This window comes from Astatotilapia calliptera, chromosome 16, assembly GCF_964374335.1.
Source record: "Astatotilapia calliptera chromosome 16, fAstCal68.1, whole genome shotgun sequence".
Taxonomy (NCBI): domain Eukaryota; kingdom Metazoa; phylum Chordata; class Actinopteri; order Cichliformes; family Cichlidae; genus Astatotilapia; species Astatotilapia calliptera.
Genome location: NC_137437.1, coordinates 9,801,356 through 9,814,241, shown reverse-complemented (window position 1 = coordinate 9,814,241; position 12,886 = coordinate 9,801,356). Strand labels below are relative to the sequence as shown.

At 43.0% G+C, this 12,886-nt stretch overlaps 1 protein-coding gene across 1 annotated transcript in view; it reads left to right on the top strand.

Moving 5' to 3' along the window:
* LOC113007389 (amine oxidase [flavin-containing]-like) overlaps positions 1 to 12,886 on the top strand; it is a 58,327-nt gene that overhangs the window by 20,347 nt on the left and 25,094 nt on the right. The window lies entirely within an intron of this gene.

Sequence of the window (12,886 nt, the reverse complement as noted above, 5' to 3'; positions counted from 1 at the left end):
ACAATAAGATAAAAATAGAATACAAATACAAATACTATATACAACTGAGTAAAAATACAACGATGACAGAAAGGATTATTGCACTTAGTATTATTGCATATGTATGGATGTGTGTGCTTGATCAGTTAAAGTCTTTATTATGGAGTCTGACAGCAGTGGGGAGGAAAGACCTGCGAAATCTCTCCGTCCCACACCGTGGGTGCCGCAGTCTCCCACTGAAGGAGCTGCTCAGTGCTGTCACAGTCTGCTGCATGGGGTGGGAGATGTTGTCCATCAGGGATGACAGCTTAGCCGCCGTTCTCCTGTCACTCACCACCTCCACTGGGTCCAGAGGGCATCCTAGAACAGAGCTGGCCCTTCGGATCACCCTGTTCAGTCTCTTCCTGTCCCCAGCAGAGATGCTGCCGCCCCAGCAGACCACGCCATAAAAGATAGCAGAAGCCACAACAGAGTCATAGAATTTCTTCAGGAGTGGGCCCTCCACTCCAAACGGTATAAGAGTCAGGTATTTCCATACCTGACTCTTATACCTTTTTTTAATCAAGGAGTCAGGGTGGCGCCATCACAATAGCTGCACTTTTTTTTAAATATTTCCACGTGTAGGTTTTGCTGTGCCATTTGTACTTTTTCCTGTCCTTCTGCAAGTCCTTCTTCTTCTCCAGCGAGTAAGAGTTGACACAAACTGCAGTTGTCTTGGCCAATTCCAATTTCTGACTTATTTATCTATGTATGTCTGAATTTTGCAGATTATAATTTTTATTCTAAGAACTATAACTGAGAGCATATACATACAAGTAAAACAAAAAATGTTCTTCAATGCCTATTAGTATTATCATGATAAAAAAGTTACTAAACTAAATTTCTCACAAATTACAGCATGTTATAGGCTACACAGATAATTAACTGAAATGAGATTTTACCTTACTAAAAAAGCAGAGCTTGTGGTTACCTCCGAGCAATGAATAGCTTATCTTCAGCCACTTTGTCTTTGTTAGCGTCTTTAAAATGTCCACATTCAGCTGGGTCAAGGTGATTTAATGGGGTTCCCAGTCAAAATATCTTTGTGGAATGCCCCACCAAACTTGGATTTCACACTTGGAAAGTCAGAGCAGATTTACATACCACAAGTTAGCGATCCAAGATGCTGGCACTGGATGTAAAAAGTAGTAAAACTGTAAACTTTTAACCTGTACTGCAACTGTTGTGGGGTTTTTACTGACTTACTAAATAAGCCATCTCAGTGCACTGAGTACTTTCTATCAGTCTGTCCATGAATGTGTTTTTTAGCCGCTTTGCTAAGAACCGAAACAAAACAAATTTTCCCCAGCTTCTTCTGGATCGCACTAACTTAGGAGCGACATCACTCCAGAGTTCTGACATGTGAGTTCCAAGATATCTGGAACACAACACAAGTGTCTGAATAGGTTTGTTGTTCTGTACGAACTGTACGGTTTATTGTAGGATCTACTGTACAATATAAAGCGTCTGCTGTTGTGATTTGGCGCTATATAAATAAAATTGAATTGAATTGAATTGAACGTTTTCAGGGTGGCCCCCTTATGGTTTACTTTGGCAAACGTTGTGTCTTCACTCACTTTAAAGACCATCCACACTAATGATGCATCTCTTACACGAACACGAGGTATAGTTCTGAAAAAACAAAACAACTAGGTGCTGTCACATTTTTAGAATTTTGGTATACTAAGCATCAGTTCTAGTGACATCTCTAGTGTGAATCTTCTTATCTAACTGTCAGCTAGACAAGAAGACAGGCGATAGACTGAAAAGACAAAAAAAACAGTGCCATTTAGGAGTTGTTAGTTGATTCTGAGCTGAATGTCTGTCAGCTCTCATCTGGTGTAGTTGAGGGCTGTTAATGTGATTGGGACTATTAAAACTACGAAACACTGGGGGGGAAAACATGGCAAGAGCAATTAGAAGTGAAAAGACAAATGGCAGGTGGTAAGCCAGAGGTGGAATGAGGGAAAGTCAGATGATAGAAAACAGCAAGCAGCAGAAAAGAGATAAAAGCAGGAACAGGAAATGGCCAAAGGAGTGCAGTTTTGAAACATTCACTACAGTCACAATCACATGCTAGATGGACAAATATCCATTACTGCCACCCATTACTGATAAAAAGGATGTTATGTGTTGAAGATTACAGGTTTAGTGTAGGTAGAGCAGCTATTATGGCACAGGAATCGTATTAGTTCTCAGCCAGATTATTTAATTATTGGAATGAATTAAATAATCAGAGACAAGAAGCAGAAGCTGAAGCTGCCTGGTTTACATGGCCACACCTATTCCTGGTCATAACCCATATCCTGATTTTGTCATGTTTTGTCATGTCATGGAAAAATGATGTTAAATTAAACAGAGAGAAGCTCATGTCCACACTTAATAAACAGGGCATGACTGTGGCAAATCATAGGCAACCAGGCAGACTTTGTCTTTTGTAGGGTAGACCTGGGTTACAAATGGGCTTGCAGGTGAGCAATAGGTGGGCCCCTTATGAGAAAGCAGATTGGATATGTAGAAGGGTGTCACCTGACATTGAAGTGAGCTGCTCTGCAGGGATTGTGGCTGAGCTTAGTTGTGGCAGCTTTCTGCAGTACCTGGATTTTTGTTTTGAATGAGTGTGAATTGTACTGGGAACGTTTACTTTCAGAAACCGTGGGAGACAGGCTGATATCTTTATACACACACACACACACACACACACACACACACACACACACACACACACACACACACACACACACACACACACAGTATACAAATACGGTTTGCTCCTGCCAAGTGACCAAATCTTAACAATTACTGTTGTCAGGGAAACTGTGCCTGCCACTGTCTCTTTTTCCAGCACAGAGGGCAGAGGGATGAAAAGAAACGTGTGTGCTCCTCATAGCTGTGCAAAAAGCTTTGGAAACTTACTCCACTCTATCAAATAAGGTCCAACCCATAAACAAGTAGTCTCAAAACTTACGTTAGACTCTGTGTCCAATAAAAATATAATGTAACAGTTAGTTGTTTCCCCCCCCCCCCCCTTTCAAATGTCTCAGAGACACCAAGCAATTAGGTCAACCAGAACCCTAAGGTGCTGTGGTGGAGAGGAGAAAGGCAGTGGTGGGAAATCAGGGGAGAAAAACATATACAGGGATTTTCTGGGAGACAAAAACAGGAGTACAGAGATGGGGAAAGGAATCCAACTGCACTGGAGCGCACAGCAGAGGAACCAATTCACACTGCATTATAGCTCTAAATTGCGCTGCCTTATGTTTGTTCACATGCTTTGTATACATACATATATATATATATATATATATATATATATATATATATATTAGTGCTGTCAATAGATTAAAAAAAATTAACTAACTAATCTCACAATTTTCTGTTATTAATTGCGATTAATCTCAATTACTTTATTAATAGCCTGGCTCCAATTAAATTTTTTTATTCTTTATATTTTAAGTAATTATCGTTGTTCACCGAAGTCCAGTGGTCTCCGGTGAGAGCGACATTCCTTACTTGCACAAGCTTGCTGGACTGCTGAGCCCTCTGGTCCCCATACAAAGTGTGCAGTCTCGACACAATGGTTCCTCTCGAGGGCAGATTGTAACACTCATCTCCTGATGCAGCACGAATGACTTCTCTCAGTCCATCATCTTCTACTATGCTAACTGGTCGGCAGTTTTTAGCTATCCAAACAACCAAGGAATTGGTTACCTTTTCTCTCACATTTTTTGTTATTCGTCCACAAGCACCATACTCCTGAAGCGTAGACTGGCGAGGTCCCGTAGAGGTGGATTCAGTTGGGTGTTTTGCTCTCAGGTGATACGCCAGTGATTAACTGCTTCTGTGGTACTTGAATTCAGCGTTGCAAATTGTGCATCTTACTCTCGTTTTGTCCAACAAGCCATCAGGCAACTTCTTAAAGAGAAACTTTCCACCCAAAAGTCCGCCCTCGTCCATGCTTGCGTGTGTTAGCTAGTGTTAGCTAGATAGTAGCATGGTGTCACTTCTTCTTCTTCTTCTAATCATTTCTGTCAGGCCAAACGCCAGCATAGCACACTGTTGCCCCCTCCTCCAGAGGTGCTCATGAATTTAAAGGTCTTAGATTACACGAAATTAATAAAAAACAAAATCAGCGTTAAATTTTTTTAATGCATTAAACATTTCGCGTTGATCTTAACAATTAACGCGATAATTTTGACAGCACTAATATATATATATATATATATATATATATATATATATATATATATATATATATATATATATGTGTAAAAAAAAAAAACTAAAAAAAAACACCCAGCACGCCCCTGCGGGCAGTCTATCCTTCAAGCTCGGGTCCTCTACCAGAGGCCTGGGAGCTTGAGGGTCCTGCGCAGTATCTTAGCTGTTCCCAGGACTGCGCTCTTCTGGACAGAGATCTCCAATGTTGTTCCCGGGATCTGCTGGAGCCACTCGCCTAGCTTGGGAGTCACCGCACCTAGTGCTCCGATTACGACGGGGACCACCGTTAACTTCACCCTCCACATCCTCTCGAGCTCTTCTCTGAGCCCTTGGTATTTCTCCAGCTTCTCGTGTTCCTTCTTTCTGATGTTGCTGTCATTCGGAACCGCTACATCGATCACTACAGCCGTCTTCTTCTGTTTGTCTACCACCACTATGTCCGGTTGGTTAGCCACCACCATTTTGTCCGTCTGTATCTGGAAGTCCCACAGGATCTTAGCTCGGTCATTCTCCACCACCCTTGGGGGCGTCTCCCATTTTGACCTCAGAACTTCCAGGACATATTCGGCACAGATGTTTCTGTATACTATGCCGGCCACTTGGTTATGGCGTTCCACGTATGCCCTGCCTGCTAGCATCTTGCAGCCTGCTGTTATGTGCTGGATTGTCTCTGGGGCATCTTTACACAGCCTGGCACCTGGGGTCTTGCCTGGTGTGATGTCAGTGGCTTCTATCTCCTCCTTTGGCCAGCCTATTACCCCAGCAGGGTACCTGATCACGGGCAGGGCGTAGGTGTTGATGGCCCGGATCTTGTTCTTACCGTTCAGCTGACTGCTCAGGACTTGCCTGACCCTCTGCAGGTACTTGGTGGTTTCAGCTTTCCTAGCGGCCTCTTCATGGTTCCCATTCGCCTGCGGGATCCCCAGGTACTTGTAACTGTCCTCTATGTCTGCAATGTTGCCTTCTGGTAGTTCGATCCCCTCCGTTCTGACTACCTTCCCTCTCTTTGTTACCATCTGACTACACTTCTCCAGCCCGAACGACATTCCGATGTCATTGCTGTATATCCTGGTGGTGTGGATCAGTGAATTGATGTCTCGTTCACTCTTGGTATACAGCTTGATGTCATCCATCAAGCTGTATGGACAACTGCTCCATTCCGTAGTTGGTATCCGTAGCCAGTCTTGTCAATTATCTCACTGAGGGGGTTCAGGCCTATGCAGAACAGCAGTGGGGACAGAGCATCTCCTTGGTAGATCCCGCACTTGATGGTGACTTGTGCTATGGGCTTGGAGTTGGCCTCTAGTGTTGTACGCCACATCCCCATTGAGTTCCTGATGAAGGCTCTTAGGGTCCTGTTGATCTTGTACAATTCTAGGTATTCCAGTATCCAGCTGTGGGGCATTGAGTCATAGGCCTTCTTGTAATCAATCCAGGCAGTGCACAGGTTGGTCAGCCTGGTCTTGCAGTCTCGGCTGACTGTTCTGTCTACCAGTAGCTGGTGTTTTGCGCCTCTGGTATTCTTGCCCATCCCTTTCTGTGCCCCGCTCATGTATTGACCCATGTGCCTGTTCATCTTAGCCGCTATGATGCCTGACAGGAGCTTCCACGTGGTGCTGAGGCAGGTTATTGGTCGGTAGTTGGAGGGTACCGGTCCCTTCTGGGGGTCCTTGAGCATCAGGACTGTCCGGCCTTCGGTTAGCCATTCCGGGTGTCTCTTGTCAACTAGCAGCTGGTTCATATGTGCTGCCAGGCACTCGTAGAGTGCAGTCAGCTTCTTCAGCCAGTAGGCGTGAACCATGTCAGGGCCTGGTGCTGTCCAACTCTTCATACTGGAGACCCTTTCTTGGATATCTGCCACTGTGATGGTTACTGGACCCTGTTCAGGGAGGTCGCTGTGGTCTGCCCTCAGATCCACTAGCCACTGAGCATTACGTTATGGGTTGCGTCCTTCTCCCATATGCTCCCATATGCTCTTCCAGTATTGTTCTGCCTCCAGCCTTGGTGGTGCTGTTCTCATATTGTTCCCCTGCCACTGAGAGTACACCTTGGCTGGTTCTGTGGAGAACAGCTGGTTTATTCTCTTGCCTTCTATCTCTCTGGTGTACCTCCTCAAGCGGCTGGCCAAGGCTGTGAGCCGTTGCTTGGCAGTTTCCAAGGCCTCAGGTATGGACAGCTTCCTGTACTTCTTAGGCACCTTCCTCATCGTGCCTTTCTGCAACTCCGATAGTTGGCTAACCTCCCTCCGTGCTACCTTGATCTTAGCCTCTAGCCTCCTTCTCCATGGAGGGTACTGCCCCTTGTGGCTGTTCAACTTGTAGCCAAGCATCTCACTGATCACTGCTGCCGTATTGTAGATCAGCTTGTTAGTGTCGGTAATCGTGGCTGTAGGTATCGTCCGTAGTGCTACATTAACATCATCTAGCAGACCTTCTGAGGGTACTTCACGTAATCTTGGTAACCGGCTACGGGGGGTCCAAGTTTCAAGCTTGGCCATGATCCTATCTTTTAGGTCAGTTCCTCTCGCACTCAACGATCCTTCTCCTATCGCACTTGGGGCTTGGTACCCAATCTCGGGTGGGGGTGATGATATCTCCCCCCTGACCTGGCGTCCTGGCTCCCCCTTGCCATAGCATTTATGTTGTATCTCGTCAATCTCTAGCTGTGAGAGCAGTCCCTTCTTTCGAATGTTGGAACACTGAGATACTAGTTGTTTCACCGTCATTGTGGATGTTGGGTATCGAAGAATCCATAGGTCCCTCATCCTATTCCTGTAACCCCTTCCGCCAGGGTTACTTGCGTGGTTGCATTCCAACAACGCCCTGTTTTCGTCTCTTGCCCACCGATTTCCTTCTTGTGTGTGTGTGTGTGTGTGTGTGTGTGTATATATATATATATATATATATATATATATATATATATATATATATATATATATATATATATATATATATATTAGGGGTGCAACGATACAGAAAATTCACGGTTCGGTTTGGTTCGATACTTTGGTGTCACGGTTCGATATTTTTTCGATACAAAAAAAAATGTTCATGCCTTTTTAATTTGTCATTTGTTAAATTTTCACGGCACATTCCGCACCACATCTCTGCGTTCATCATTTGTTTGAAGCCAGCTCACCTCCTGCAACTACTTTTCCGAGAATACGCGCCTCTTTTGTGGTTCGGACTCCTTCTGACATTTCTTTGGAGGTAGAGGAACATCACAGTAATTTCTTAAAGGAGCTTGCTTCTTCGACATCTTTAAGAGTTCTAAACAAATGTCTGTCCTCCTCCTGAAAATCTTATGTACGCAAACACGCATTGCAACTTCTTATCTTGTGCATGTTTTTTATTTTGACAGCGATTCACTTGTCATGTTTGCATAGTAAGCTAACGATTGATAAGACGATGTCAGAGGAATTGGTGCGCAAATTATCATCACTCACCAATCAATGCTGTCGCTCTCTATACACAGTTCACGCGATTGCAAAGTGAAAGCAAAAAACAAGCGCAAATTCAAACGCGATTTCAATATGTCACATATTGACAGTGGCTCACCGATGCCAATGACATAATTACCCAGCTATATTACCGAAAGAATGCAAAAGCATTGACATATATTTTTCCTTCCTACGATAGGCCGACGGGCAGGGCAGAGATAGATTTTGGTAGCCCGACTGGAAAAATCGCTAGCCCGGGGACGTCGGGCTAGCGATTTTGCGAGCCCTGTATCTAATTGAGGAATCACTCATCTTTGGAAAAGAGAGTTTATTACAGAGAAATGTCTCTTTCCAAAAATAAAAGCTATACTATACGCTTCTTCTGGGCTATATTCTCAGCAGCATATTAAACATATCAGGTCCCCATAAGGAGAATCACGTGCTAACGGCTGTCTAAATGACTCGGGTAAAGTTTGTAGCACGCGTGCTTGTTGTTTTTGTCTGCTTCCACTTGTCTTTGCACTAGGATGATGTCGGTGTAAATGTGCAGTCATATTTGTTGTGTTCCCACTAGTGCTGTCAGCGTAAATCTCGTTGAAATGACGTTAATGCCATAACACGGCAAATCTCCGTTAACGAGCTACCGTGGATCGCCCCGTGCATGGGGCTGGACGGCCAACACGTTAACGAGCTAACTGCGCTAACACACTAGCTCCCACCCATGTAATTGACCATTGCGTGGCACATCCGACATACTGTTTTACTTTAGTCCATGACGCGCTTACCTTCAGGGTCATATGTCACATGAAAACCAAAATAGTTCCAAACGCCACATCTGAATGAGGGTGGGGGAGGTTCAATTTGCCATGTTGCAAGGAGAGCTTAACTTCTGTCTCGCTAGCTTGCCCTGCGCTCAGTGAATCTGCGTTCGACTACTCCGCCTAGGCTGCACTGTCGAGTGCAGATCCACTGAGCGCTCAACACAGACAGCATTGTCAGAAGGAAAGTTGATAAAATAAATTAAAAATTTTGTATTGTTCGATACATATGCGTACCGAACCGAAAGCACTGTATCGAACGGTTCAATATCGATACGAGTATCGTTGCACCCCTAATATACATATATATATTATATATATACTTGCCTCATTCACACAAGCACTCTTTTTTCTACGTAAGCACTTTCTATCTAACACTCACAGTCAGAGCAACTTGACGAAGGATATTTGGTATGCAGACTGGAGCAGACTTGGATCGAATTGGAAATTAAGACCCCCCCACCCCCACCCCTTCCACCTTCTATTTGGAAGATCACCTACCTTCCAATTAGTAGGTGACCTGCTCTACCTCCTGAGCTACAGTCACCCCAAAGCTGAAGTGTTCTTGCACCCTCTTTCCAGTGTCCTCAAAATCATTCACCCTTCTCAATCACAGAGGATGTTCCAGCACCTAAAAACACCTCAAAGAGGCAAGGACAGGTGAGATAAGTGTGTCTGGAAGAGCTAAGAGCGAGGGAAGCATCCCTCAAAAGGACAGGATCTCTTAAGACTAATACTATAGAAGCAAGGATTTCTCATTTTCTCTCCTGTGTTCTTCAGTCTTGTTCATGGATGTCTCCTGCACATTTTCACTAAGACAGAAAGAAGAGATGAGATGGCAGGAAGCGAGGAGGCAAGTTAACATAATTAAATGCACCCAGGTGTCCCAGGGAGCGATCCATAATATAATACTTCTACTTATACTACTCCTCCTCTCTTGTCGGGTCCCTCGTTAAATACATCTGCACAAAGGATGAGAAGCACCGCTGAACTGACACCAGCTGTTCCTCAGATGTCAGGAAGATTGCACTTCAAGGCAACTACATCTGTTTGATAAATATCAAGCTCGTCTTATATTGCTCATTACCAGCTATATGTGGCCATAAGTGAAGGTGGTAATGTCCATTGACCTGTAAATCCGCAGTTTCAGCCGTCACTTTCAGCTTTACACCGGAACAGCTGCACCATTCATCCTCTGCATCTAGAAATTCAGAACCAGAGACCAAGTTTTATTCAGAAACATTGTTAGCTTATCTCCATAAAAATGCCATTGTACATTGATTTAAGGTCAAAATTCGTCTTTCTTTAAAATGTAGAAAGCAGTTCAGATTTTAGCTTAATTTTTTGTGAGCTTCTAATATTTTTATTGTATTATTATTTGCCACCACCAACATAATTTCCAGACCTGACTTCTGACCTTTTGAATGTAAAACATAACAAACTACTGCAGTAAGTATTGCAAAAAGACAGAAATTCAGAAACATTTTCTATCTGTATAAACAGACAGAAAGAGCAAATGCATGAAGCAGTAGTGAAGAAAAAAAGTAATTGTATGATTGGTTTTGATTTCTGACTGAGATTCTTGGATGGTTTCTATTTTATTTTCTTTCTTTTTCTTGCCTCCCTGGCTTTTTGGTCCATGAAGTAGCTCGGCCTGAGTGTGTTCATTTTCTTTATTGTTGTTGGGGGAATGGAAGTAAACATAAGGGGAAAACTCAGCCGGCATCCTTTTGAAGTGATGATCACTTTTTGATCTATTAGTTGCGTTTGTACCATGTTTTTTAATTGAAGAAAAGGGGGGATAAAAAGTGAAGCCTTGATTTGGATAAATAAGCTTTCTGATCAAAGGACTAGTCCAACGGGAAGCTACTTTTGCAGCGATTGCTGTAGGCATAAACAAGAGATGCAGACAGATGCTCTTTGTTTTCCAAGACAGAGAGTGACCTTTTGAGCCGAGTGTAGGTTAATAGCATCAATTTAATGGAGATTTGTGAGCCTCCTCCTGGTCAAGTCTAATGCTTTCTGCAAAGCCTGACAGGCTGAGCGCTTTTGTACATAGAGAGGAGGCTGACGCTGGGTAATGCAAAATAAACTCTGTTTAAACTAATGTAAACCTTTCCAGATCAAATAGGGCTTAGTCAGATTTGGCAGGAAAGAATATAGGGGTGAAGATGGCGAGGCCAGAAGGGAATTTAGGGCGAAAGCCAGGAAAACATTTGCACAGATGTGGGTACCTGCTGACAGTAGAGACATTTTGCTCTGTGCTGTTTTCTATTACAAGTTACCCCCTGCTTCTCTGCTCCTCATTTATCAGTGTCTGCTGATGAACACGCAATGAATATAACATGCAGTATGTAGGCTTTTGTGTGATTTTTGGCATGCTCATTTTTGTTTTATTAAAGAGTGCCTGTTTTTCTCTTTAACATTTTTTTCTGTTAGACTCCAGTAGCTTTGCACAGTTCAACAAAGTTCTCAGCTCATCCTCAAGAATAAAACACGCTATTACCTTTAAGCCTTACTTTGTTCCAAATTGGCTGCCCCTCACAATCAAAAGCCGGTCATCCGCCATTTGTTCACTGCCACTTCCTTTAGTCTCTTCCAGTTAAAAGGGAGTTCTTCCCCCACACTGTCACCAACTACTTGCTCATAGGCGATTCTTCATCTTTTTATTCACAGTGCCATGGTGGATTGACATCTGAAAGTACTTTTCCACACTGCCAGTTAGGGCTGGGCCATATTATACCGTTCACGGTAATACCGGTATAATGTTAAGCAACGATAGGAAAATGAAATATCGCGATAGAATATGAGTAAAACGCGCATGCGCAGTGCCTTTGTTTTCATACACACATGGCCGATTGTTGAGTGAAACAGATGAACCAGAATTGGTTTGTAAAAATGGTGCAACTTCAGTGATGTGGAACTGGTTTGGTGTTTGTCCGTCAGATACACGACAAAGCACATTTTTTTGCAGAACATGCAAGCGGCCGTCGTTATTGTCGTATTTGTCGGACTAAGATGCTCTTAAATCTGGGAGTAATCTGGGTCCTAAACTCTGTATGCTTCAGGTCAAACGAACACTGCAGCATCACTGAGAGTTAAAAACTGTCTAAATTCTTTCATCTTTAATAAAACGATCAGCATTGCTGCTTTACCAGGTGTAACTATGAAGTTTAACTTCCAGGCATCCATGAAAACAAAAGTTATTACATTTAACGGAGTTAGAAGCTAGCAGGAAGCTAGCGGAAGTTAGCTCGCTAGTTTCGCTAGTTACCTAAGCATGATATTGCATGTTCTGACTGAGAGATTTCTGAAAAAATTCAAACGTACAGCTCTGCTATCACTTCCAACATAAATGAAGACAGGAAACTAAACAGCAGTGACGTTTGTAGGGTTACGGAAGTTGGGATAGCTGGTATATAATGATGTGCTACGTGATCGCTAGCGACACAGCTATGTTAGCATAACATAAACAGTGAAGCTGGAGGACGAACACTAACACTTTTCCACTTATAAAAGTTAACGTTAAGGTTCCTGATAGTTAGAGACAAATGCAGTCGCATGGCAGGATGTTGTAAACGGACCAAACTTCAGTCAGGAGAACAACTGAGATAATCCATCCACAATACGAGGTTAGTCATTAATATACTGCAACAACATGGGAATAGAGCAGCTGCCAGATAATTCAAAATTAATGAATCAATGGTACAGAAGTGGAGGAAGCAAGAAGAATGAGTTTAATAAAGTTTGATTTATCTGACTGCTTTGTTTCGCTTAATGTGCCTTATAATCCCGTGCACCTTATGGTCCGAAAAATACGTACTGCACACTGCAGTTTAATGTTGCAAAGCACCTCTTTTTAACTTCAGTGGATATTATACATGGTTATGCTCAGGATGTGTCAGCCCATTTCTACTGGAAATGCCTTTTGGTTAAACTTTCAGCAAGGAATTTGCATTTGCACTGTTACATTTTTATAAAGCTTTAATGTACATAAAAACCAGCTTCTTCTTTAAGTGAAAATAAATGGAAGGTTGTCTTTTTGCGCTAGTAATGTTGTGGAGTTGTATTTTGTCTCGCATCAATTATATCGTCAGTTATATCGTTATCGCAAATTTTCAAATATATATTGTGATAAATATTTTTGGCCATATCGCCCTGCTGTACTGCCAGTAATGCATCCCCAAACCATGGCAGAGCCTCCACCACCTCGCTCCAGACTCTGATGTCCACATTGACAATGATTTGAAGCAACATTTTCAAATTTGAATTGACTCTCAGTCTAGCTGTTTAATTTGGTGTACCTTTTCTCCCAGTTTCCCCTTCTAAAGAACAGCTTCTTAACAATATTCTGTGTGTTTAGCAGCCCTGTAGATCAGCGCTTCAGAGC